Source organism: Capsicum annuum, chromosome 8 (assembly GCF_002878395.1).
Source record: "Capsicum annuum cultivar UCD-10X-F1 chromosome 8, UCD10Xv1.1, whole genome shotgun sequence".
Classification (NCBI taxonomy): Eukaryota; Viridiplantae; Streptophyta; class Magnoliopsida; order Solanales; family Solanaceae; genus Capsicum; species Capsicum annuum.
Window position 1 is genome coordinate 12,024,710 of NC_061118.1, and position 25,806 is coordinate 12,050,515.

A 25,806-nucleotide genomic window follows, 5' to 3' on the forward strand; every position below is an offset into this window, starting at 1 on the left:
TCCACCGTGAACCTCCTCATCGCCGTCGTATGCCATGTTCAAAGTGCTGCTTTGATACCACTTGTCACGGACCTATTTTTAGCCGCGTGTGGAAAGCTTAACACCCTCAATAGCGATGCTAAACTCAGTCCTAACCAGCTCTAAAACAATCCCCAATAACCTTTGAACATTCACACAAACACGTAAGGAAAAATAACAAGGGAAGACAATCGTTTTGGGAGGCCCGGAGAGCCAATTTTCTGATATATTTCTTGAGTAATACAAGTATATGGATGCTGCCCAAGAGGGATTTACAAGGTATATTTAAAGTCCCTAAGCCAAAGGGCACAATAAATGCTAGAAAATGACTATACAAATGGTCCACAACAAGCTAGTCAAACTTTTTATATTTGGCCATGCAATCCAAGCCACTAGTGAAAAGCCTTTGTCTTGCAGCCTATTTTTCTGTTCAGCAGCTGGTCAAGGCTCCAAAGACAAGGTAAAAGTTGACCCATGCTTGTAATTTGACCTCCCAAAGATGCTTCCACGTTGGCATTGTCAATTGATGTTGCGGAAGCCTCATCGAGCTCAGAAATGCACCCGAAATGCTTGGAATCATGTCCAAAACGTGAGAAATTTAATGGGTAGTGACGCGGGGCGTCACAGCTACCCTTCATATAAACCCCATGAATCCACTTAACTCATAACATAGCTAACTACCAGATTAATTTCCCAACTATTGTAATGTTTCACTCCTTACTTCTCTTGATATTTAAAACCCCATACATCTTTGTCCTATATACGACCTCCCAGAACACTAAAGCTACTTTCATTTTAATAGTGTAGCACCCCTATAAGTAGTCTCTACATAACCTGTCCACTTTCTTTAATATAATCTTGTGTAGGATAAAGACTGGCCCTCAAAAATCATATATTGAAAACAACATTGCCATAATAACTTGCAACCGCTTACATAAGACAGAGTATTGGCATACCCATTGGTGATCTTACTAGTAATCTTTCCTACTAGTACGTGGCAATCAACTCTATTCTATTTTTTCGTAGAAAGAGTAATCCAAAATATTTAATAGGCAGAGTACCAATCGTGAATTCATTCAATTTTGGAAATCTCTCCACTGTTTCATCATTTACTCCAGCATAAAAGAAATTAGGCTTCTTAATATTAGTAACTAAACCAGTCACACTACTATAATGGTGCAACACTTGTATGACTAATAATAAACTTCTCTTCTGCTTTACAAAAATCATTAAGTCATTGACAAAAATTAATTGTGTGGGTTTGGTATCTTTATACATAGGACAAAATAAAAAATTCAGTAACTATCTTATTTGCTTTAAACATATTGAGAGGTACTCTATTACTAGGACAAACAAAAAAGGAGACATTGAATCCCCCTGCCTTGGTCTTCTTTTACCTTCAAAATATACATATCCCTCACTTTAAACTTAGTAGAGGATACACAAGTCATTACCATACTTACAAATGATGCTGGAAACCCATAACTTATAAGTGCCTCTTGAATGAAGTCCCAACTCACCATATCATATGACTTTCGAAGATCTATTTTCATAAGGAATCTTGGAGATATTTTCCTATTATAGTGTCTTAGGAGGTCATAAAAATTAAGAACACTATGGATCAGAGATCTCCCCTCTACAAATGTTGCCTAGTTTTCAGCACAAGGTAAGACACGACTTCCCCCAATCTAATATATGTCATCTTTGATAGGCATTTATATATCACATTACAACATGAGATAGGACTAAATTGGCTAGTGTTTCGAGGAACAATTACCTTAGGAATCAAACAGATCATTATTGCATTTAACTGCTTCAAAACTTTGCCCGTATGAAATACTTCCAGCACTACTCGTGCAATCTCCTTGCCAATCACTTCCCAAGTAGCTTGGAAAAAATTACTTCTATACTCGTTCAGCCACGGGCTCTTGTTCTTATCAATACTAAGCATGTCTTGCTTCACATCCTTTTCAGAATAAGGTCTAATCTATTCTAACTGCTCATCTATACTAAACCTTGTACCATTCTCCAAGAAACTATCAAATGCTTTGGTTCTTTGATATTACTTCCTACCCAGCAGATCGGTATAATAGTCAACCATTATTCCTGCAATTACTTTTTGTTTATGCTGCATCACCCCATGTTTATCCTCAAATTGAGTAATGGATTATTGTAATATTTTGTGCTTAATAATTGAGAAAAATACTTCGTGCAATCACCCCACAATCAAAAGAGCCCCTAACCTTTGCCCCAAATCTCAACTACACACTTATACTTTGCAGGGTCCTATGACCCCCCGAACATTTTAAAAATGGATTTATTACCCCCTCGAAAACTCACATCCATATATGTAATGGAAAGTGAGCAACACGCACCTGTCATATCATGCCACGTAATTTCCACGTAATTTTATATTTTTATATAAAAAAATTAATTATTATTCTTTAATATATATATATATATATATATATATATATATATATATTCTCTTTCTCTATTTTTCATTTTTTAGAAACTAAAAAGAAGTATTATTCATTGTTATTTCTTTGCGCTTAAATTTCTGTATTTTGAAACAGTGCCATATAAACATTGAAAGAAGTTTTATTTCTTGTGCTTAAATTTCTGTATTTTGGAACAGTGCCATATAAAACATTGAGACCCACATGCAGATTATTCATCTTTCATATTTCTTGTTTATTTTCCATTCAATTTTTGAATTCAATAAGAGATTTTTGGATTTTGTTTTCATGGATTGTGTTAAATCTCTGAAGTACTTGAATTTGAGTGCTGATTTGGGATTTGGATTTTAGGTGTTTGGGTGGTTTGAACAATTGTATAATGTTTTGGGGTTGTTGTTTGATTTGGGATTGAGGGTTTTGTAATTTAGTTGGTATTGTAAGGGTGGAACCGTTTTCTTTGTGATTTTCGTGGGAAATCAAGTGAATTGAAAAATGGGTGTTGTTCTAAAAATGATTTTGATGAGAAATGTTGTGAAAAGATGAAGTCATGTAAGACTAGGTTATTGATGAATTTGAACTTAGAACAGAAAAAAATTGATGGTTTATTGGAATTGGATGATGAGAAGGAAGAGTTTGAAGAAAGTGTAATGATGAAGACAAAGTGTTTGATGTTTGGTCACTGAGAAAAATAGTAAAGATGAAAAGGCGGTGAGCAAATGCTGCTTGTTTGGAACTTGAAAAGAAGAGAATGGCAGCAGCTACAGCAGTTGAGGAAACAATGGGGATGATATTGCGGTTACAGAATGAAATTGGTAGAAGTATTGAAAATGTGATTTAGAGATTAGCCATGATAGCCATTGAAGAGTTGTTGAAGCTTTTAATGAGAGAGTATTTTGAGATGGTGATGAAGAAGAAAGAAAATAAAATAAAATAAAAATAATATATCTATATATATATATATATATATATATATATATATATATTATATGTACTTTTATATTAAAAAGAAATGTAAAAAATACTTTTTTTAAGATTTTCGAACTACTCACTCTCTCAGAGAGACTGAGATACACTCTCTTTGCCACATAAGCCTTTAGGGTGTAATAATTTCATTTTTAAAATGTTCGGGGATAATAGGACTCCCGCAAAGTATAAGTGTGTAGTTGGAATTTTTGGGTAAAGCTTGAGGGCTTTTGGCCATTTTCTCCAAAAAGATTTATGCTATGTATTTAGAACGCCTAAACATAGTGTATTTCTCTTTTTCATCTCGCTGTAAATTCTTCTCTGTTGGTTGGGACTATAAGTCAAGTTGAGCTTTCTCAAGTTCTTCTCTATCTATATTATCCTCCTCTATGATCTCTACAAAATTATTTGTTCAATGCTTGAAATTTTTTTCAACAATTTCAGCTTCCTTACTATTTAGAACATAAGGCAACCTTCTTTTTGTTTCTTCTAGATATTCTCCACTATAGGAATAAAGTTTTGGTGCTTGAACCATATATTATAGTATTTAAAGGTTTGTGTTCTTAACTGAAGTTTTTAGCTCCAAATGAATAGGGATGTGATCACTCACCCCCTCTGGCAAGAATATGATTGTATAATCCGGCATAATATCAATCCATCCTTTATTAATCAATGCCTAGTCGATCTTGGACCAGATCATATTCTCTCCTTGCTTATCATTTCGTGTATATTTAGTTTCACAATATGAAAGTTCCAGTAAGCTGCAGTTCACTACACACTCATGAAGTCTGCTATCTCTTCTATAGTAATTGGGTTCCCTCCTATTCTATCATTCTGATGTAGCACTGAATTGAAATCACCAGTGATCAACCATGATATTTGTTTCCCCTAATTTTCTACAGTTAAGTAACTCCATTATGCTCCTCTCTCCTTTTTGCTATTCTGTCCATAAATGATTGTTAATTTAAATCTTATTTGACCACAAATGTCCCATATACTCACAAGTCATAGCCTGATCCACCTAACCATATTTATTTAAAAATAATTCAGCCTCTAAGTTTGCTAGATTCACCCATTATAATGATTCTCCAAATTCGTAACGTAGTCCCAACCAGAGAACATATTTTGAGCTACTCTTTCTATTCTACCAGCCTTTATTTTTGTTTCCACCATAACAGTTATTCCTGCATTTAGCTTATTGCAAAGGAGCTTCACCTTCTTTTGTTTATTCGTCCCATTAAGTAGGGGTGGCAATGGTGCGGTGTGGTGCGAGTTTTTTCTAAACCCGCGAATTTTAAAATCACCCCATACCGCACCGCACCACCTTTAAACCAGCATAAACCCGCCCCACACCTATACCCGTGCATACTCGCACCACATCGCCTCACATTTTTTTATTTTTTTTAAAATTTGTCACTCTATTGAAAACCATAATATTTTCAATACTAGGAAATAGTAACAACCAATTTCTATTATATCACTTTTCACAAAGAAATTGTTAGAAAAGTATCACGAGTACAAGTAATAATAAAATATCAAATTTTCATTAAGATGAATAAAGAAATTAATAAAGTTATAAAATTGTTTATTTGCAGTGTTATACATGTAGTTTTAAGTATCATAAAATTTTAAGTGAAGAATGCATATAATTTTAGGTAGATTCACGAGAATAATACTAACTTTTTAACTTTTTTTTAAATTTAAACGTGCAACCAACCCGCACCGCATCATTTAAAAAACTTACTTAAGCCCGCCCCCACCCTCCCCCGCCCACAAAGTCTAAAACCCACGCCGTCCCCCACCCGCGCCGCCTCATTGCCATCCTTACTATTAAGGCCTCACATTTCATATAACATAGCTATCCATTTGGACTATGGACAGTAGTACCCCCATCTCTGCTAGGACTTCTCCGTGGTTTCATTACATTAAACTTGTCCTTGTTGAGTACTTGGAAACCATTATTGACCTTATGTGACGTCTCTCCAACATGTTTAGCTCTAGTAGCTTTTTTTGTTATGACCCAACCATCTTGATTCTTCTTTGCACCATTAGCTTCATGTCCCTTTCCTGGTCTTTCATTAAGCACTGATTTAGCAACTCCCATAAAACTTAAGCTGATATTTTCTATTGCACCTGTTATCCCCTTCTGTCTCGGCTCTGGTGTATTCTTACCAGCAGGATTTGCACTGCCTTGTCCCCTCTCTGTCTCAATTACTTCATCGTTGGTTTTTATCAAAGCCTTTTTTCCTACAGCTTTTCCATGCCCATGCTTCTGACAGAATTTGCATAAAATTGGTCTCCATTCATATTGCATTGTTTGCTCTACCAGATTACACTTTTCATTCATAAAACATACCCTTTCAGGTAGCTCAGCATCCATTACAAACTTAGCAAGTCGTCGAGCAAATTTAACACCAGTATTCCTTTTAGTATTGTAATCTGCCATTAGTGGTTTCCCACCAGACTACCAATTTTGCTCAATCCCTTACACTCCAGTACTTAAAAACTAACCCAGGAAATTTCACAATCGATAAAAATAAAATGTAGTACTCTTAAATTGTTATAAATGATATTAATATCTATCATTTTGTAGTGGATGTGTATCAAAATATAGTGTGTATCTATCACATATAGTAAATATCTATCAAGATATGAAATGTCTTTCTTTTGGAGAAAAGTTGGGAGTTTTTTCCCTATAAGTGGAGTGACTCTCTTTATTGTAATTCATCCTCATTCCTCAAGAGAAATAAAGATAATTCATCTCTTCTCTCCATTCTATTTGTTCTTACTTTATATTTCATAATACGTTATTAGTACGAATCTCTACTAATTGAGATATCTACTTTAATCGGTTCGACGATAAGCATGAATTTTAGATATTGTATGTTTTACTAAGAATTTTGAATTTATACTTAGTTTCTCACCGTTGCTCACCGTACGTGTTTTCCTCAAATCAGTATCGTGGATAGTATTGTTTAAATATATTACATGTCGGAGAACAATATATAAGCTATATCTATTCTCTTTGGTGGAGATTTAATTCTGGAAATTATTAAAGAAACTAAAGTGATGTTATTTTATGGATACCTCTAATCCAATTACAAACCTATTAAGATTATTATTGCAGAGGTATGTTCACACTTATTTATGAGATTCTACCTTTAATAAGTTATATGACGTGGTAAAGAAACCTGCAAGTGTTGACTTTCTTTAACAAATATAGTATGTTCTTTTGGGTGCTCATTTCTAATTCTCCAAGTTTATGTATAATACTAATCATTCTTTTTCATCTTTGAGTTTCTGAGTAGCAGGTAAAGTTAGACAAACAAACGAAAAATGATTAGTAGCCTAAAACAAAGCAATGATATTGCTTTCTGTAATGGATTTTTGGGCACATTGTTATCATTGTCAATATTTTTTTAAAGTCTAGTTATAAATAAATTTATTTGTGACCATAATTGTTTGAAGTTATTACATTATACGGTGCTTCATACCTAAAAATAACAATTATTTTAAAATTTAGTATACTCTGAAATATAGTTAGAGAAAAAATTCTACACCATATGTATGTCTCAATTTTCTCCTAAAGTAGCAATATCTTGAAAGAAGTTCGAAGCTATCATAATTTGATAGGTTGGTACGATTATATTTCATTTCTGGAGAATGAGAACTTTATTTTTTATAAGTACATATCCATATACTGGGGTGAATGTCATAGGAGTAACACCTACAAAGAGGTAGAATAATTGAGAAGAAATATTCTAAAATTTACTCTCGAAGTAGTAAATCTGAAAATCTATTCATGTAATAGTAAATCTGAAATTTACTAAAGCAAGATTCATATGTCATGGTAAACTTGGAGTTTATTAGTGCAAATAAATTCATAAGTTGGCATGAATGATTATGACATTCTGAAGATGTGCATATTGAGTATTGGACATGTAATAAAGAATTAGAAGAGTCATCAATAATTGTATTTATGTTGTTTGTTCTTATAATAGGTTGGTTGGACCAGCTAATATTTGGATAAGATCCCCTAAAATTTGAAAAAGTATTAAAGGTGAATATGGACGCCTTCACCTGTTATGTGATATGCTAAATAGAGGCATCTATAAGATTCATATGCGCGTTTATTGTCAACTTGTAGCTTGATATGATGGTTTAGTGTTGAATGCCTCCAATAAATGGTTGAATCATTGCTTATGATAACAAATCTTCATGTAATTGGTCTGAAATATGATAATTGCTTACTATAACACTTGTATGCATTAGATCAATAAATCATGGTTAACTTTTCTATCTTAATTTGTTCAGGGCCAAGAACATAATATTTTTTATTTAATAAGGGAGAGATAATAAACAACTAAGAAACATGTTATGAATTATCATCAATATGATCAACATTAAAAGGATATTTCAAATCAAATATTAGGAGCGTTTTTTTGATCAAAAATTGAATTCATATTTAGCTGTAGGTGTTTCTATTGTGTGTCCCTGATGGACAAAGTCTATCGCATATATAAACCATAGCAGACAGTTGATTTCAAATGCAATAGTCCTTAAAAGGGAAAGAGGAGTAAATGATCATAATAAGAAGGTAATATGCTTTTAAAGAGCATATGAAATGACACTTCATGAAACCTCATACGAGGTTTAGGTACCTAGAAAAATAATGAAGTGATGATATATCAATAAGTTATGCCGCATTATGTCATAATTCAATTTTTTAGATCATAATAGCACCTACTATAACCCGTCAATAGGTAAACTAATTCATAGTCCAAAGCCGCTAGCAGAAGACTAATAAGGAAATCAAAAGCAAACCTAAAAAATAATGACAAAAAGGCAAGAAGAAAGTAAATATATCCCCAAAATTTGATGAAGTTCATAGAAGAGCTTCTATACAATAGGAGTATAAGAAAAATATAGAATAAAAACATATCCAGTCATCTCTAAAATATAAAAATAGAGATCAGTTTAAGAATAAGATGGAGAGCAAGACACTCCAAACATCAGGAGCTCACCCTAAATCTCTGATCCATGGCTGCTCTGTATGATGAACACATCTACGACAAGTATTTGTAGTATGATCTGTAAACTACAAAAATGTATTATGAGTATCAAACATGTGATACTCAGTAGATATCGACCGACTGAGCTTCAAAGATAATGCAAATATAGATAATATGTAATGTAGGAATATAAATTGCAGGCAACTATCTACAAAGCTACGCAAAATAATACTAATAAAGCGATAAGAGTAACCAATCGTAAACTCCCTATAATTTGAAACAACCTTGATACCATAAGTATCTAGCCAATATATAGTAGTAAAGTGAAGGAAGAGATAGGTCATATACAATAATAGAATGAAGAAATGAATATAAATGGATAATAGTAATAGAAAAGAAGAAAATAATATAAAAATCATGGCTAGGGGAGAGTGTATATATAGATATATTAGTGGTATACCGATAATCAAACTCATAGATACTACTCTGAAAGAGCTAGTCTAATATCTCAAGTGTCATAAATGATATGGGAGCTATCTCTACTATAATTAGGGTCTCTACCCGAATTGATTAATAAAAAAAAACTAACAATACTAAACCTTACTAAAATAAAGAGAAAGAGGATTCAAAATATACCGATGACCTTAGGTAACAATCTATAAATAGTCTGTCTAGAACTACACAATAATAATAATAATAATAATCAAACAATAAAGTAATTGGCTAGTTCTGAAAACCAATAACCTAACTAGGCCCCTGTAAGCCCAAAAAGTACATGTAAACACACAGAAAACAACAATCATAACCTGTCCCTATACAATCCCCCATAATATTGATAGATACAAGCGCCAAATAACCATATTAATGATAGACGATGCATATGAATGAATGAAAGTCAAGAAAATAACTTGGTAATGCAAGACGCATCCAGTACCATACTGAACATAGTGCCACAACGTACCAAGTGTATACACATCCTCCAGCTCCATATCTCACAAAGGCAGGGGGAATTATGACGATTATCCTTCTCTGTTTTTGTGGCTCATCAGATGAAGGGGTGCATAGGGAATTAGGAATATTTGTATATGTTGTCTAGTCCCGAACCAACACTTTCATAATTCATCATCACAATTTTACTTTATCCAGTGATGGAGAATTATATATTGTATCATAAGGAATATCAGACTAAAATTATAACTAAGTGAATATCTACAAATCTAATATCTGATATTAGATTCGCAACTAAAAAAGTATGGTAATGTAGAAAGGGTTAAAATCTCCCTCGACTGAAGTAAATAAGTAGTAGTAAGATGAATGGTTTAATTATGGAATGGAATCAACCTCAGTCTAAATTTCAAAGTAATACAATTAGCTTAAAATGCTAGAGTCCAATAATATGGGTGGTACGAGCTCTATTTTAAGAAAACAAGTTTAGAAGTGAAAAGGTTAGGATAAATTCCTTTTTAGAAAAATAATGGTAAAATTAAGGTTTTACCTTGGAACCATACCACCAAATAAGTATAGACTCGCCTAACTATATGCATGCCATCACCGGTATCCAACCAATACAACCATAAATGCCTAAGCATCTATAAACTACAACCACATCCTTACAAGGGGTAAAATACTAACCTGATATCTAACTGGTATAGTAACCATGACTTTGGGCCTAATAATATATAACTTAATAAGATATTAATATCATAAATTAGGAAACAAAGGTAAACAAGGGCATAAAGTAGAAAAAGGGGCCTAATTGGGGATTATCATCTAATTCACTAAGTAATATGATAATTCTTATGCTAAAAACTTCTTATGCAAATCTATGGTTAATCAAGTCTATCATCAGATATAATAGGATCCTATAGTCTTAACAAGTATTTTAGACTAAGGTTCAGGTCATATTATTACTCTAAATCCGCTAATTAATCAAGTTATGACATGTCTAGGTATAAATATAGCCTATAATAAATTCCTAGTATGCGAATAATATAATTCACAATATCATAAAGATAAGTAGACCGAAGCCTACATCAACATCAACCCGCAAATCATGAACCATCCACAAATAATTCATGCTTGCTCCATGATCTCAAAATGACGCCGCTTTATCAAAAAATTATCATAACATTAATAGGAATAAAATGATACTCATATTGTAATATAAAACTTCATACCTAAAATTGGGTCAAAAATAGTTTTGTGGGGCTCAATAATGAAATTTCAAAATTAAATATGTCACCAGGTCCCTCGAAGGACAAGGAACGCGTGCTTAAGAGTTGAGAACAAATGAAGTCTCAACTTGGGCTCAAATAAGCCCCAAAAGTTAAGGAAAATGAGAGAGAAATCAAGGATTTATGGATAATTAGGGCAGAAACTTACAAAGAAATTAATCAGGAATGATCCCATCAATATCCATTACACACTTCCAACTCAAATTTATGATTTCCCATAAATTTTTTAAGCTTTTGAAACCTTTAATGGTGAAAAATTCTAAAAAGGGATTAAGATTGTGAATGAGAGAAATATAAGAGGCTGTCAGGGGTTATTTATTAATACGGACCTTTGTTATAAATGCAGGAATAGACCTCAGGGTGCCAATTACTTTTCTAAGATAGGCCTTAGATCCGGCTATCATTAGCTCAGAGTAAGAGAATGTGACATTCTAAAAATGGCTTTTCGAACTCGGTGTGGTCACTTCAAATTTTTAGTCATGTCCTTTGGTCTTACCAATGCCCCAACAGCTTTCATGGACTTATTGAACTGTGTGTTCAAGCATTACTTGGACATATTCATCATAGTCTTTATCGATGACATTTTTGTTTACTCCCGTAATAAAAATAATCACGGAAACCATCTCAAAATAGTGTTTCAGACTTTTAGTGCCTATCAGTTCTTCACCAAATTTAGTAAATACAAATTTTGGCTAAGGTCACTAGTTTTTCTTGGTCACATAGTTTCCGGTGATGGCATTATAGTTGATCCTCAAAAGACTGAAGCAGTGAGAAACTGGCCTAGACCCATCTCTCCATCATATATAAAGAGTTTCTTGGGTTCAGCTAGCTATTACTGATGATTTGTTGAGCGATTTTTGTCTATTACATTTCTCATGTCCATATTAACTCATAAGAAAGTCAAGTTCCAGTGGTCAGATTCTTGTGAGAAGAGTTTTCAGGAGTTAAAGACTTGACTCACTATAGCCCCAGTTTTGACTTTACCCGATGGTTCAGATGGATTCGTTGTATACTGTGATACTTTCAAAGTTGGCTTGGGGTATGTTTTGATGTAGAGGGGTAAGGTTATGGCCTATGCCTCTAGAAAACTTAAACCCCATGAAAAGAATTATCCTACCCATGATCTTGAGTTAGCGGCTGTTATGTTTGTCTTAAAAATTTGGAGGCACTATTTATATGGGGTACGTGTCGATGTATTCACAGACCATAAAAGCCTACAGTATGTGTTTTCACAGAAAGACCCAAACTTGTATCAGAGAGGGTGGTTAGAGTTGTTGAAAGATTATGATATAAGTATTTTATACCACCCAGGCAAGGCCAATGTAGTGGCAGATGCCCTCAGTAGTTTTTTCATGGATAATGTTGCTCACGTGGATGATAGTAAGAAGGAGTTAGTTTGGGAAGTTTATCAGCTTGCCAAACTAGGCATTCATTTGGTTGATTCGGCTGGGGGTAGTATTTGGGTGCAGAACATTTTGGAATCTTCTTTAGTTTCTGAGGTGAAAGGAAAGAAGGATAGGGATCTCAATTTAATTAAGTTGAAAGAGTCAGTCAGAGACCATAAAGTAGAGGTTTTCTCCCAAAGGGGAGATGGTATATTGTGGTGCTGGGGTAGGCTGTGTGTACCATGTGTAGATGATGTAAGACAGCAAATTCTTGCTGAAATGCATGGTTCACATTAATCTATTCATCCAGGAGCCACTAAGATGTACCGCAATTTGTGGGAAATCTATAGTGGAGTGGGATAAAGAGGGACATTACAGTGTTTATGGATAAGTGCTCTACTTATAAGCAGGTGAAGATTGAGCACCAAAAGCCTAGTGGTTCCATACAGGAGTTCGGTATTCCCACACGGAAGTGAGAATAAGTGAACATAGACTTCGTGATAGGTTTTCCTCATACTCGTCATTAGCATAATTCGATTTGGGTCATTGTAGATAGGATGACCAAGTTTGCCCATTTCTTTCTAGTCCATACTTCTTATTCAGCTGAGGACTATGCTAGGCTCTATATCAGAGAGTTGGTTAGGTTGCATGGTATCCCATTGTCCATTATTTCAAATAGAGGTACGCAGTTTACCTCTCACTTTTGGAAATCCTTCCAAAAGGGTCTTGGTACCCAAGTCCATCTCAGTACAACCTTCCACCCTCAGACAGATAGTCAAGAAGAAAGGACCATTAAGACTCTAGAGGATATGTTAAGAGTATGTGTCGTTGACTTTAAGGGTAGTTGGGATGACCACTTACCTTTAATTGAGTTCACGTGTAATAGCTGTTATCATTCTAGTATTCAGATGGCTCCATTTGAGGCTTTTTATGGGAGGATATATAGATCTTTGATTGGTTGGTTTGAAGTAGGTGAGGCTGCAATGGTGGGGCCTTTAGAGAAAGTACAACTGATTATGGAGAGGCTTAAGACAGCCCAGAGCCTAAAGAAATCGTACGCAGATGTGAGAAGGAAAGATCTTAAATTTGAGATTGGTGCCCTTGTGTATTAAAATCTCTCCCATGAAGGGAGTGAAGAGGTTTGGTAAGAATAGGAAGCTTAGTCCCCACTATATTGGTCCTTATAGGATTTTCAGTCAGATAGCCTATGAACTTGTGTTGCCTGCAGACTTAGCATCAGTGCATCTAGTGTTTCATGTCTCCTTGCTAAAGAAGTGCATAGGTGACCCAACAGTTGTAGTCCTCGTAGAGAGTGTATATGTTCAAAATAGTCTCTTTTACGAAGAAGTCCCTGTCAAAATCCTCGATCGTCAAACTCGCAGATTAAGGAACAAAGAAGTTCCCTTGATCAAAGTTCTTTGGCGAAACCAGTCCGTTGAGGGAGCCACTTGGGAAGAAAAATCATACATACCAACCAAGTACCCTCATCTCTTCTCTGTAAACTCAAACTCAGCCTAAGGTAATAGTATTTCTTAGATTTACTCTGTTTCATGCTTAGTTTCAGCTGCATATCATATCATTCCTCCATTCATAAATCAGTTCATTCATATGTCATGTCTCAAGATTCAATCATATTTTAGCTATGAACATTAGTATAGTCACAGTACCTCAGTGTCTCTCAGCTTAATCAGTCTTAATCAAGGATATATGTTTCCAAGGAGGAGATATTATAAGACCCCGTAAAGTCCAAGCCTATTTCAGCCTCATATAGCATGCCAAAAGAGGTCCCAAACCTATAAAATTTTAGCTAAGTGTTGAGACTTAGTCTCATTTTGGCCTCGATATTTCAATGGTTTTATTTTTTATCTTATCGTCCTTAGATTATTGATTTTAAAATTGATTCATGACCAGGGTTATCTATAGGTCATCTTGGGTGAGTTTCAGAATTTTTGGACATCGTTTGAGACATGTTTAGATGACTAAAATAACAAGCCAACACGATCAAGATGTGTCGTGTTGGCTATCACGTTGTCACCATCAACGCGATATGTCGGTAATTGTGTCGATACCATCGATGCGGTGCGGTGCCTGTCACATTATTGGACACATTTGTGTATTAAGTTATGATTTTGTAGGGGTAGTTAGGTCATTTTCCCTTACATTATTCATCCATAACACGAAATTAAGCCTCCCAATGGGAAAATTCACTCATTATTTCACAAAACCTCTCAAGAACAAAACCCTAGGTTTATCAAATTCAAGTCCAAGTCTTAATAATTCACCAATAATTCTCACGAATTCAACAATAAAGGTATGTTTAGGTGTGCATCCTTGGGTTCCTTCTACCCTTAGAGTTCAAGAATCTTTTTTCAAAACCTAGATTATGATTTACATTCTTGAATGGAATTGTGTTCATGCATGTGTTGTTGTGTGGGTTCCAAGCCAAGAATATTTTAAGTTTCATGTAAATAAACTAGAATGTGTATTGATTTATGTAATCCTCATGTTAAATCCTTGAATTGTGTTGTTGAATATGGTAGTCACGACATTCATATATTTCTCATTCTCATGTACAAGATTTATGTATCCTAGGTGTTTGACAAAATGTCTATGTGAAGGAATTGTGCATGATAACCTATGTGTGATGCTTTTCAAGTTTAGATATGGTTCCATTATCTATGCTATCAAGTCCTGGATGTATTGACTACCCAAAATTTAGTTGTTTATCTAGTCTCCAATCTAAATAGAATGATTCCATATTATCCCAAACAATAGCATTCGGTCAGTCAACTGAATCAGTGTGAGTTCAATCAAGCCTAGTATAGTCTAGTGATCAGTTTAGTGTCGATTCAGTTGGAAGTAGGATTCAACACCGAGCAAAACCAGGTATGGGCGAATTCCTACTAGTAGAGGGTTGAAACCTTAGTAGCAGTCCCTGAGTTACAGAACTTGTAGCCAGTGTAGGGTAAATCGTCTTCCTTCCAGACTAGGGTTGACGCAACCATATACATCACATTTGTCTTCCTATCAGATTAGGGTTGACCCAGCTACTATTAGTAACTGTGGTACAGTGCTAACACCCTTCTAACTGGGGTTATAGGTTGGACCCCAAATTAGTTTATAATCGGGGTATATCGGTTAGATAATAACTCTCACAGTTATAGTTTCAATATTCAATATTCAGTATAAAACTCAGTTCAGTTCTACATAATCATGACTTACAGTTATCAGTTATTCAGTTATCAGAAACTCAGTACTTCAGCTTTAGACTAATTTAGACAGACGATATATGATTGGTATTGCATGTTCAGTACTTGCAGTAATCCCAGTCTTGCATATACTCTCATCCAATTACTTTATGATATTTAGTTACTATTCTTATGCACATGAACTTATGCATATTAGCCTAACCTCACCTAGCATACCAGTACATTCAAAGTACTAACATTAACTGACTCTTTGAGTTATGATCTCTCATATCATAGGTTCAGACGCTTGGGTTCCTGACCGTACTTAGTCAGATCAGTCGATCAGCCGCAGCTATAAAGTGAGTCCTCATCTTTCGAGGACATGACCCTTATTTAGTCATTTCATTATTTATAGTATTTTAGTTTTTTAGTTACTTTTATATAGTAGTTGGAGTTAGTTGGGGCCTGTTCTATCATCTCGTTTATTTTAGATGCTAGAGGGTTTTAGACACTTTCAGTTAGCAATTATTCTACAAATGTACTCAGTGATTCAGTTTTATGAACCTTATGGCATTTTTAGTTTTTACTTCCTCATATATTTTCATGATTATTATTCAGTGATCACAGCAGGTACCAGTCATAGGTTAGCTTATGGTCCTTCAGGGTGATAAGTACTATGTGACGCCCAAGGTATAGTATTTAGGCATTACAAAATTGGTATCAGAGCTTAACATTATAAAGTCTCCTAGGGATCCTAAAAGTTACATCAAGTAAAGTCTTGTGCATGGGTGTGTAGCGCGCCACACCTATGGATAAGAGGCTATCAGGTATTTTTATGAAAAGTTCCCTTCTTTCAGTGTTCATATCATGCGAGTGAGCATGATCTCAAGCTAAACTCTCTATCTAATCCAACTTTTCCTTTCATTTACAGAATATTCCTCCCAGAAAGACTAACAAAAGAAGAACAGGGAACCAACCAGCACCTCCGCCCATTTAGAAAGATCCTTTAAATGAGTACATTCCTTATGTAGAATTTTGAGCAGTATTCATCACTCTATCCTATTTTATGATAGCTCAGAATATTTGACCAACTGTTGTTCAGGCGTAACCAGTGGCCAATACTGTTGCAGCTTGAATTTGGGACTTTACCCCAATGAACCCTCCTACATTTTTGGGATCAAAATCTGAAGAGAATCCATAGGAATTCCTCGACATGGTGTAGAAGGTAATAGACATTATGAGGGTAACTGCTAGTGAGAGTGCTAAGTTAGCTGCCTATCAGTTGCAGGATGCAGCTTATACATGGTTTAAGCAGTGAAAGGTAGATCAAGGCGCAGATGTAGGGCCTATAGAATGGAAGGAGTTTGCTACTGCCTTCTTAGATAGGCTCTTTTTGGTAGAGTTTAGAAAGGCTAAGGTATTAGAGTTCATCAACCAAAAGTAGGGCAACATGAGTGTGAAAGAGTATTCCCTCAAATTTACTCAATTAACCCGGTATGCTCCTCATGTGGTAGATAATAACAGGTCTAAGATGAGCAAGTTTATGTCTGGTATATCTAACAGTGTGGTCAAAAAGTGTAGGACCAAAATAATGATTAAGGAGATGGAGTTGTCTAGGTTGATGGTCCATGCTCAACAGATTAAGGAACATAAGACTAAGGAGAAAGAGAGGGAGAAAAGAGGTCTAGAATAGGTACCTTTAATTTTGCTCAGCCAAAAATAGAAGGTGGGAATCGTCCTCCGTTCCACCTAAAATCTTTAGTCCCCGCTCCATCTTCGGCTAGTGCGCTGGTGCCTAAATTCAGGAATGATAATAAGGATAGGGCACCAGGCTCTAAATCTCAGGGTAGTGTAAACAGTACTCAAACAATTCCTCTTTGCCAAAAATATGACAGAAACCATTAGGGTGTCTGCAGGGCTGGTAGCGACGTATGTTTTGGGTGTGGTAAACCAAGCAATAGGATTAGAGAATATCCTCAGGTGGGTTCGTAGAGTCAGCATAACCATCCCTCATCTTAGTTTGATTGCCCGTTTCAGCAGGTTGCCACTTCCAGTGCCACCAGTGGGCAGTGCCCAAATAGGCTCTATGCACTTTAGTCGTGATAGGATTAGGAGATTTACCCTGATGTAGTTACTGGTACATTGCAAGTCTTTCACTTACATGTTTATGCTTTGTTAGATCCTGGAGCTTCTCTATCTTTTTTAACTCCTTACATAGCCGTCAACTTTGAAGTCAGCCCCAAAATCCTAATAGAGCCTTTCTCAGTCTCTACCCCAGTGGGTAAGTCTATCATAGCCCGACGGGTATACAGGAACGGTCTGGATATGGTGTCTCAGAAAGTTACTTCAGTAGACCTTATAGATCTAGAGATGATAGATTTTGACATTATTCTCAAAATACATTGTCTCCATTCTTGTTATGCACCAGTTGATTATAGAAATAGAGTTGTCTATTTTCAGTTTCCAAATGAACCAGTCCTAGAATTGAGGGGTAGTATATCAACACTTAGGGGTCAACTTGTTTCGTACCTTAGAGCAAGAAAAACGATATCCAAGGGATGTTTCTATCACTTGGTGAGAGTCAAAGACTCCAATTTCGAGAATCCTAATCTTTAGTCAGTTCCAGTCGCAAGTGAATTTCCAGATGTGTTTACTGAAGATCTCCCCAGAGTTTCTCCCAAAAGAGAAATTGAGTTCGGAATAGACCTTCTTCCTGATACTCAGCCTATTTCATTTCTGCCATATATAATGGCTCCAGCTGAACTTAAAAAGTTGAAAGAACAGTATAAAAGCTCTTAGACCAATGGTTTATTAGGCCCAACATATCTCCTTGGGGTGCACCAGTTCTATTTGTGAGAAAGAAAAATTGTTCTCTTAGAATGTGTATAAACTACCGTTAGTTAAACAAAGTCACCATCAAGAATAAATACCCACTTCATAGAATTGATGACTTATTTGACCAACTTGAGGGTTCCAGTTACTTTTCTAAGATAGACCTCAAATCCAGCTATCATCAGCTCAGAGTAAGAGAATAAAACATTTCAAAAATGTCTTTTTGAACCTGATGTGGTCACTTAGAATTTCTAGTTATGTTATTTGGTCTTACTAATGCCCCTACAGTTTTCATGGACTTGATGAACTGCTTGTTCAAGTAGTACTTGGACATGTTCTTCATAGTCTTTATCGATGACATTCTTGTTTAGTCCTGCAATGAAAATGATCATACAAACCATATCAAAATAGTGTTGCAGACTCTCAGTTCCCATCAGTTGTTCACCAAATTTAATAAATGCAAATTTTGGCTAAGGTCAGTAGCTTTCCTAGGTCACATAGTTTCCGATAATGTCATTATAGTTGATTCTCAAAAGACCAAAGTAGTGAGAAACTATCCCAGACCCATCTCTCTATCAGATATCAGGAGATTCTTGGGTTTGGTTGGCTATTACCGATGGTTTGTTAAGAGTTTTTTGTCTATTGCATCCCCCATGTCCAGATTGACTCAGAAGAAAGTCAAGTTCTAGTGGTTAGATTCTTGTGAGAAGAGTTTTCAAGAGTTGAAGACTTGACTCACTACAGTCCTAATTAAGAATTTGCTTGGCGGTTCAGACGGATTAGTTGTATAATGTGATGCTTCCAGAGTTGGCTTGGGGTGTGTTTTGATGCACAGGGATAAGGTTGTGGCCTATGACTCTAGACATCTTAAGCCTCATGAAAAGAATTATCCCACCTATGATCTTGAGTTAGCAACTGTTGTGTTTACCTTAAAAATTTGGAGGCACTATTTATATGGGGTGCATGTCGATATATTCACGGACCATAAAAACCTACAATATGTGTTTTTGCAGAAAGACCTAAACTTGCATCATAGAAAGTGGTTAGAGTTGTTGAAAGATTATGACATAAGTGTTTTGTACCACCCAGGAAAGGACAATGTAGCGGAAAATGCCCTCAGTAGGTTATCCATGGATAGTGTTTCTCACGTGGAGGATAGTAAGAAGGAGCTAGTTTGAGAATTTCATCAGCTTGCTAGACTAGGTGTTCATTTGGTTGGTTTATTTGAGGGTTGTGTTTGGGTGCAGAATAGTTCAGAATCTTTTTTAGTTTCTGAGGTGAAAGGAAAGTAGGACTGGGATCCTAATTTAGTTAAGCTTAAAGAGTTAGTCAGAGACCAGAAAGTAGAGGTTTTCTTCCAAGGGGGAGATGGTGTGTTGCGTTGCCAAGGTAGGCTATGTGTGCCATGTGTAGATAATGTGCGATAGAAAATTCTTGCTGAAGTGTATAGTGTGCATTAATTTATTCATCTAGGGGCCACTAAGATGTATCGCAATTTGTGGGAAGTCTATTAGTTAAGTGGGATAAGAAGGACATTGCAGTGTTTGTGGCTAAGTGCTCTACTTGTTAGCAGGTGAAAATTGAGCACCAAAAGCCCAGTGGTTCCATGAAGGAGTTTAGTATTCCTATATAGAAGTGGGAAAAAGTAAACATGGACTTCGTGATGGGTTTGCCTCGTACTCGTCGTTAGCATTATTCGATTTGGGTCATTGTAGGCAGCATGACCAAGTCTGCCCATTTTTTATCAGTCCATAATTCTTATTCAGTCGATGAATATGCCAGGCTCTATATTAGAGAGTCGGTTAGGTTGCACGGTGTCCCGTTGTCTATCATTTCAGATAGAGGTACACAGTTCACCTCTCACTTTTGGAAAGCCTTCCAAAAAGGTCTTGGTACCCAAGTCCATCTCAGTACAACCTTCCACCCTCAGACAGATGGTCATGTAAAAATGACCATTCAAACTCTAGATGATATGTTAAGAGCGTGTTTCGTTGACTTTAAGGGCAGTTGGGATGACCACTTACCTTTGATTGAGTTCACATATAATAACAGCTATCATTCCAATATTCAGCTGGCTCCGTTTGAGGCTCTTTATGGGAGGAAATGTAGATCTATGATTAGTTAGTTTGAAGTAGGTGTTGTCGCGGTGGTGGGGCCTGACTTAGTGTTTGATGCTCTAGAAAAAGTACAACTGATCATGGAGAGGCTTAAGACAGCCCAGAGCCGACAGATATCGAATGCAGATGTGAGAAGGAAAGATCTTAAATTTGAGATTGACGCCCTTGTGTATTTGAAAATCTCTCCCATGAAGGGAGTAAAGAGGTTTGGTAAGAAGGGAAAACTTAGTCCCCAATTTGTTGGTCCTTATAGGATTCTGAGTCATTTCGGAGAGATAGCCTATGAACTTGAGTTGCCTGCAGACTTAGCATCAATGCATCCAGTGTTTGATGTCTCCTTGCTAAAGAAGTGCATAGGTGACCTAGCAGTTGTAGTCCCCGTAGAGAGTGTAGATGTTCAGAATAGTCTATCTTATGAAGAAGTCCCAATCGAAATCCTTGATCATCAGACTCACAGACTAAGAAACATATAAGTTCCCTTGGTCAAAGTTCTTTGGTGGATCTAGTCCATTGAGAGAGACACTTGGAAAGTAGAAGCAGACATGCGAATCAAGTACCCTCATCTTTTCTCTGCAAACCCAGACTCAGCCTAAGGTAACTGTCTTTCTTAGATTTACTCTGTTCTATGCTTAGTTTCAGCTGCATATCATTCTCATATCATTCATGCATTCATGAATCAGTTCAGTCATGTGTCATGTCTCAAGATTAAATCATGTTTTGGCTATGCTTGTCAGTATTGTCACAGTACCTTAGTGCCTCTCAGCTTAATCAGTCTCATTCAAGAATGAATGTTCCCAAGGGCGTACTCAGTATTGATTCAATTTTATGAACCTTATGGCATTTTCAGATTTTACTTTCTCATATGTTTTAATGATTATTATTCAGCGCTCACAGAAGGTACCAGTCATGGGTTAACTTGTGGTCCTTCAGTGTCGTAAGCATCGTGTGACACCCTGGGTATAATCTCGGGGCGATACAGGTTTCCCTCTCTTTATCAATTTATGTCAATCTATCTATCCTTTTTATCCTCTTTTGTTCCTTTACGTGTTTGTCTCATTTTTTCTTGTTTTTCTATCTTCTTATTTTGGTTCATATCAAGCCAACCCGATCGAGTTACTCTCCGCAAATGTGGAGGCTAGCTCGCGAACGCAAAGGTTAAGATCCCTTGAGAAATCCCAAACACGGCTAAACCTCGCAAATGCGAAGGCCAAAGTTTGGATGCACCAAGCACTACTAGAAATTTATATATTTCCGACTGAAAGTTCCAACCGAAAAAAATCAGTCGCAAAATTTTCGACTACTTTGGTCAAAAAACTTAATTTTTTATTTTTATTTTTCACAAAATATTTCTCCGATATTACTTACGACAACAATAGTCAAAAAATTTAATGGTAAATTTTGAAAGATATATGTTTCGACTACTCTAGTTGAAAGATTTATTAATAATTAATTAAATATATTATCAAATATCTTTCCCACCACTGTAGTCGGAGAAGTAAATAATTAAATAAATATATTACTATATATATATAAAAAATAAAATATTCTTAAATATATATATATCCGACCAGTATTGTCAAAAAAAGTAATAATTAAATAAATATATGACTAAATATATATTCATACCCTTATACAAAAAATTAATAATTAATTAAATATATTATTAAACATATATTCGGCTACAGTGATCGAAAAGATATTTAATAATATATTTAATTAATTATTAATAATGTTCTGACTGATGTAGTCGGCAATTAAATAATTAAATATATTAAATATTTCTGACTGATGTAGTCGGAACCTTATTAATAATTAATTAAATATATTATTAAGTATTTTTTTGACCACTGTATATAAATAATTAAATAAATGTATATTATATATATATATATATATAAAATCAAACCCTTGTACAAAAAATAAGTAATTAATTAAATATATTATTAAATATATATATCCAACTAATTCTGTCTGAAACAGTAATAATTAAATAAATATATGACTAAATATATATTCATACCCTTATACAAAAAATTAATGATTAATTAAATATATTACTTAACATATATCCGACTATTGTGGTAGGAAACGTAAACAATTAAATATATTAAATATTTTCGACTGATGTAGTCAGAAATTAAATAATTAAATATGTTAAATATTTCCAACCGATGTAGTCGGAACATTAAATATATTCAATTTCCATCGGCCTAAGATTTTACCGACCCAAGTCCATTCTTCATTTAGGGTAATACGTAATTGGGATTTTCATTGTTACTCAGACCTCAATCCTCACTGTTGCCTCTCAATCTCTCACTACTCAGTACTTACAAGGGCCTCACTGTTGCCTCTCATTCTCACAAATGCTGCTCAGGAATCAAGTGTCAAAAGAAGAAACGTTGCTGGCTTGCTGCTCAACAGCTCAATCAAGTGTCAAGAGACGAAATTCCGTGGGTTTTCTGCTTCTTGGTACTCCATTTTGCTTCTTTCTTCCTCTGTTTCAAAGTCTTTTTTTTGGTGATTTTATTTTTACTTGCAAGTTGCTACCCTCATTTGTTGAAGATATTATTGTTGTTTCAGTGAGTTTTTTGTCAAATGCTGTGTGAAATTTTGTGGGTTTTATACTTTTTGTACTCCATTTTTCTTTCTTCTTCATCTATTTCAAAGCCTTTTTCTGGTGATTTTTGTTTTGGCTTGCAAGTTTCTACCTTCATTTGTTGAAGATATAATAAAAATAAAGAATAAAAATAATGGCTATGTTTGTAAAAGAGTTAGTTTTTGAAAAAGAGTTAGTTTTCTACTTTTTCCTTGACATAGAAAAATTATTGTAATTCAACGAGGGAGGGAGCAAAGCTTAAAAATAGTTGAAAATGTTTACTGTTGGTCATGAATGGTATAAAGTTGTTGCTAACATTTACTAAGCCAGTGATAATATTTCAATGGAAAGCCAATGAAGTTGATTATCTACAGTGAAAGAATAAAAAAGGTTCAACAAATAGCAGAACTTGCAGTCATTGAAAGACATAGAGACAATTAACACTCATCTTGATTGTCTGGTAAATTTATAATGTATTGCATTATACAGAATAATATAGATGAATATTTAAAAATGCTCTGTTATGGTAACAAAATTTTCTACCATCCTTCTTGAAAAAGTAAATGTTTTCATTTACTTTGGTCAGTATTTTTCTGCTATAGGAGTTTATCTATTATTGGTTATATCTCCCCCAAGATGACATGAGTTGAGCTTAAACTAAATAGTGAGGATTTATATAGCCGATCTCAACTTTTTTGGGACTGAGGTGTAGTTATTATTGGTTATATCTCCTCCAGAAAAATTATTTTATTGAGAAGAAGCCTTCTTTGTAAAAGTCTTTATTTATAATATGTTAGTATTGTTTTAGGTGTCAAAACGGGAAGGAAGAGATTGAAGTTTCTCTAAATTACTAGCTGGACTAAAGCGTTCCCAAACAAAGTAGAAGTTTTGGACACTAAGGGATGAGCTGTTTGACTACAGCTGCTAGATTATGCAATCACATTAGTCGTAACTTGATTGGGTTTTAGTTGCAGTAAACTTTTAACAAGCCTGCAGCTGTTTTTTAAGTGTCATGATCTCGTAGTTATGCCCTGCTTTACAGGGTATAATTTAACCAGCCAAAAACTTTGAGTACATGCTATATTCAAGCAAACGTGCTAAAACTGTTTCTTTACAAATTTTGACATTATCATGCTTTACAGCTTTTGAAAGAATTTTTACTTTTCCTGTGAGACCTGATATATATTTCTCCAATTCTTCTGGTCTTTTGGTAATGCAAAATGGATTATTGGTTTGCTTTTCCCTTTTGTTGCACTCTTTAAAATACATCTGGCTTAGTATCTCAACCAAAGTCAATGCCAATAAACGTAGTTCTACTGCATATCAAGTTGGATAAAAGATGGCTTTTCATCTTCTCAGTATTGACATTCATCTCACTGCATTGTTTGTTTTCTTTTTGGTGTATCTTTTATTGGAATCTCATGCTTTAAACAAGTAACAATGTTGACACTTTCTCGATCTATCTCTAGGATGAGTTGATGAGCAATGAGTAGCTATTCTTTGGCTTGTCTCAGGCCCTTTGTAAGTTTCCTAAAGTAACAGGTAACCATGTAACAGAAAGGACGTGGATTCTCGCTCGTATTCTATATAGTTTCCCATTTCAGGAAGTTGAAGTATATTTTTCCATCTAGATAAGGTCCTTTAGCACTTTTGCTTCAAGCCAAGGAAAGTTACTAATGAGGTTTTGGCTTCGGATAATTGAAGGAGGAGCCAAATTATGATATCCAACATTATTCTTCTCAAAATAGCCCTTGATGCATTGTCGTTGCTCTCTAAGGTGCAGCACCATTGTTGGGTTCAGGGGTTTACATTTTTCTGGATCTTTTCTGGTACAATAACTAGCTCGTGATTCAGGTGCTTAAAGAAGCCAAGAGTTATGTGAGAATGAAAAATATGCTTCAATAAGGGAAAGGTAAACTTCAAATTTTCTTAGATATATAATAGTTTCCTCTAATTCCCTCCATATTCATAACCCTCTTCAGAATTGATCAGGCAGTTCCTTTTCTTCATTGTTAATGTATGTTGAATCTTCTCCACCTCAATCTCCTCTAGGAATACCTTCTTCTTTTTCCATTCTTGTTCTACTGAAAGAGAGGATTCCTGTTCCTCAATTTTGTCTAACATCCATGAGCTAATAATTCCTGTGTCTGCTCAATCCTTTTAGTTATTGCACAGTTCTAGTATGACGATTTAGAATATTTGATAAATACTATTATAGTTATTTGAAAAATTAGTTTCACTTAATTAATGAATTAAGATATCAAAATAAATTTCATTACGAAAGGATTAAGATGTTGTGATGTGGGGTGTAGTTAATTACATTCTACTGAGTGGTGATGTCTATTATAGTTTTCCTATTACTATATGATAATTCCTAGATGACGATAATCATGTCACTAATGTTCATTCAGCAGTTCATATATTTATTTTATCCATGTGATATTTGTTTTCTCAGAATTTGAGAAGTGATTGATAAAGATGTCCTTCAAACACGTGTTCATTTTGTTGCACGGACACAACAATGTTTTGCTGTTAAGGCTAGAGCAGATGGGCTACTTGATATTACATGATTTAATTTCCTTTTTGGAATTGCCTGGATATTTCGAGGCTTTGTAAAATTGGGTATGCAACAGAGACGAGTGAAGGAAGCAATGGGATTTTTAGAAAAAAAATTAAGATTTCTGACTATAGTAGTCAGAATAATTATAATTATTAAACAATTATTTATTAAAATTCAGAAAAAAATTAAGATTTTCGACTACAGTAGTCGGAATAATTATAATTATTAAATAATTATTTAGTAAAATTCTGACTACAATAGTCAAAATAATTATAATTATTAAATAATTATTTAATAAAATTTCGACTACGATAGTTGGAATATTTATAATTATTAAATAATTATTTATTAATTTTCTGACTACAGTAGTCAGAATACTTATAATTATTAAATAATTATTTTTAATTAGTTTATTAATCATCCTATCACTGTAGTCGGAAAC

The 25,806-nt window shown here is 34.8% G+C and overlaps 1 long non-coding RNA gene across 1 annotated transcript; it reads left to right on the forward strand.

Annotated features, from left to right (window-relative positions):
- Positions 1-22,372: 22,372 nt before the first annotated feature.
- Positions 22,373-25,539, forward strand: LOC124886548. The gene is made up of 3 exons (XR_007043901.1): positions 22,373-22,677; positions 24,274-24,716; positions 25,260-25,539. It is a non-coding gene; the product is annotated as an uncharacterized LOC124886548 (long non-coding RNA).
- The last annotated feature ends 267 nt before the right edge of the window (positions 25,540-25,806 follow it).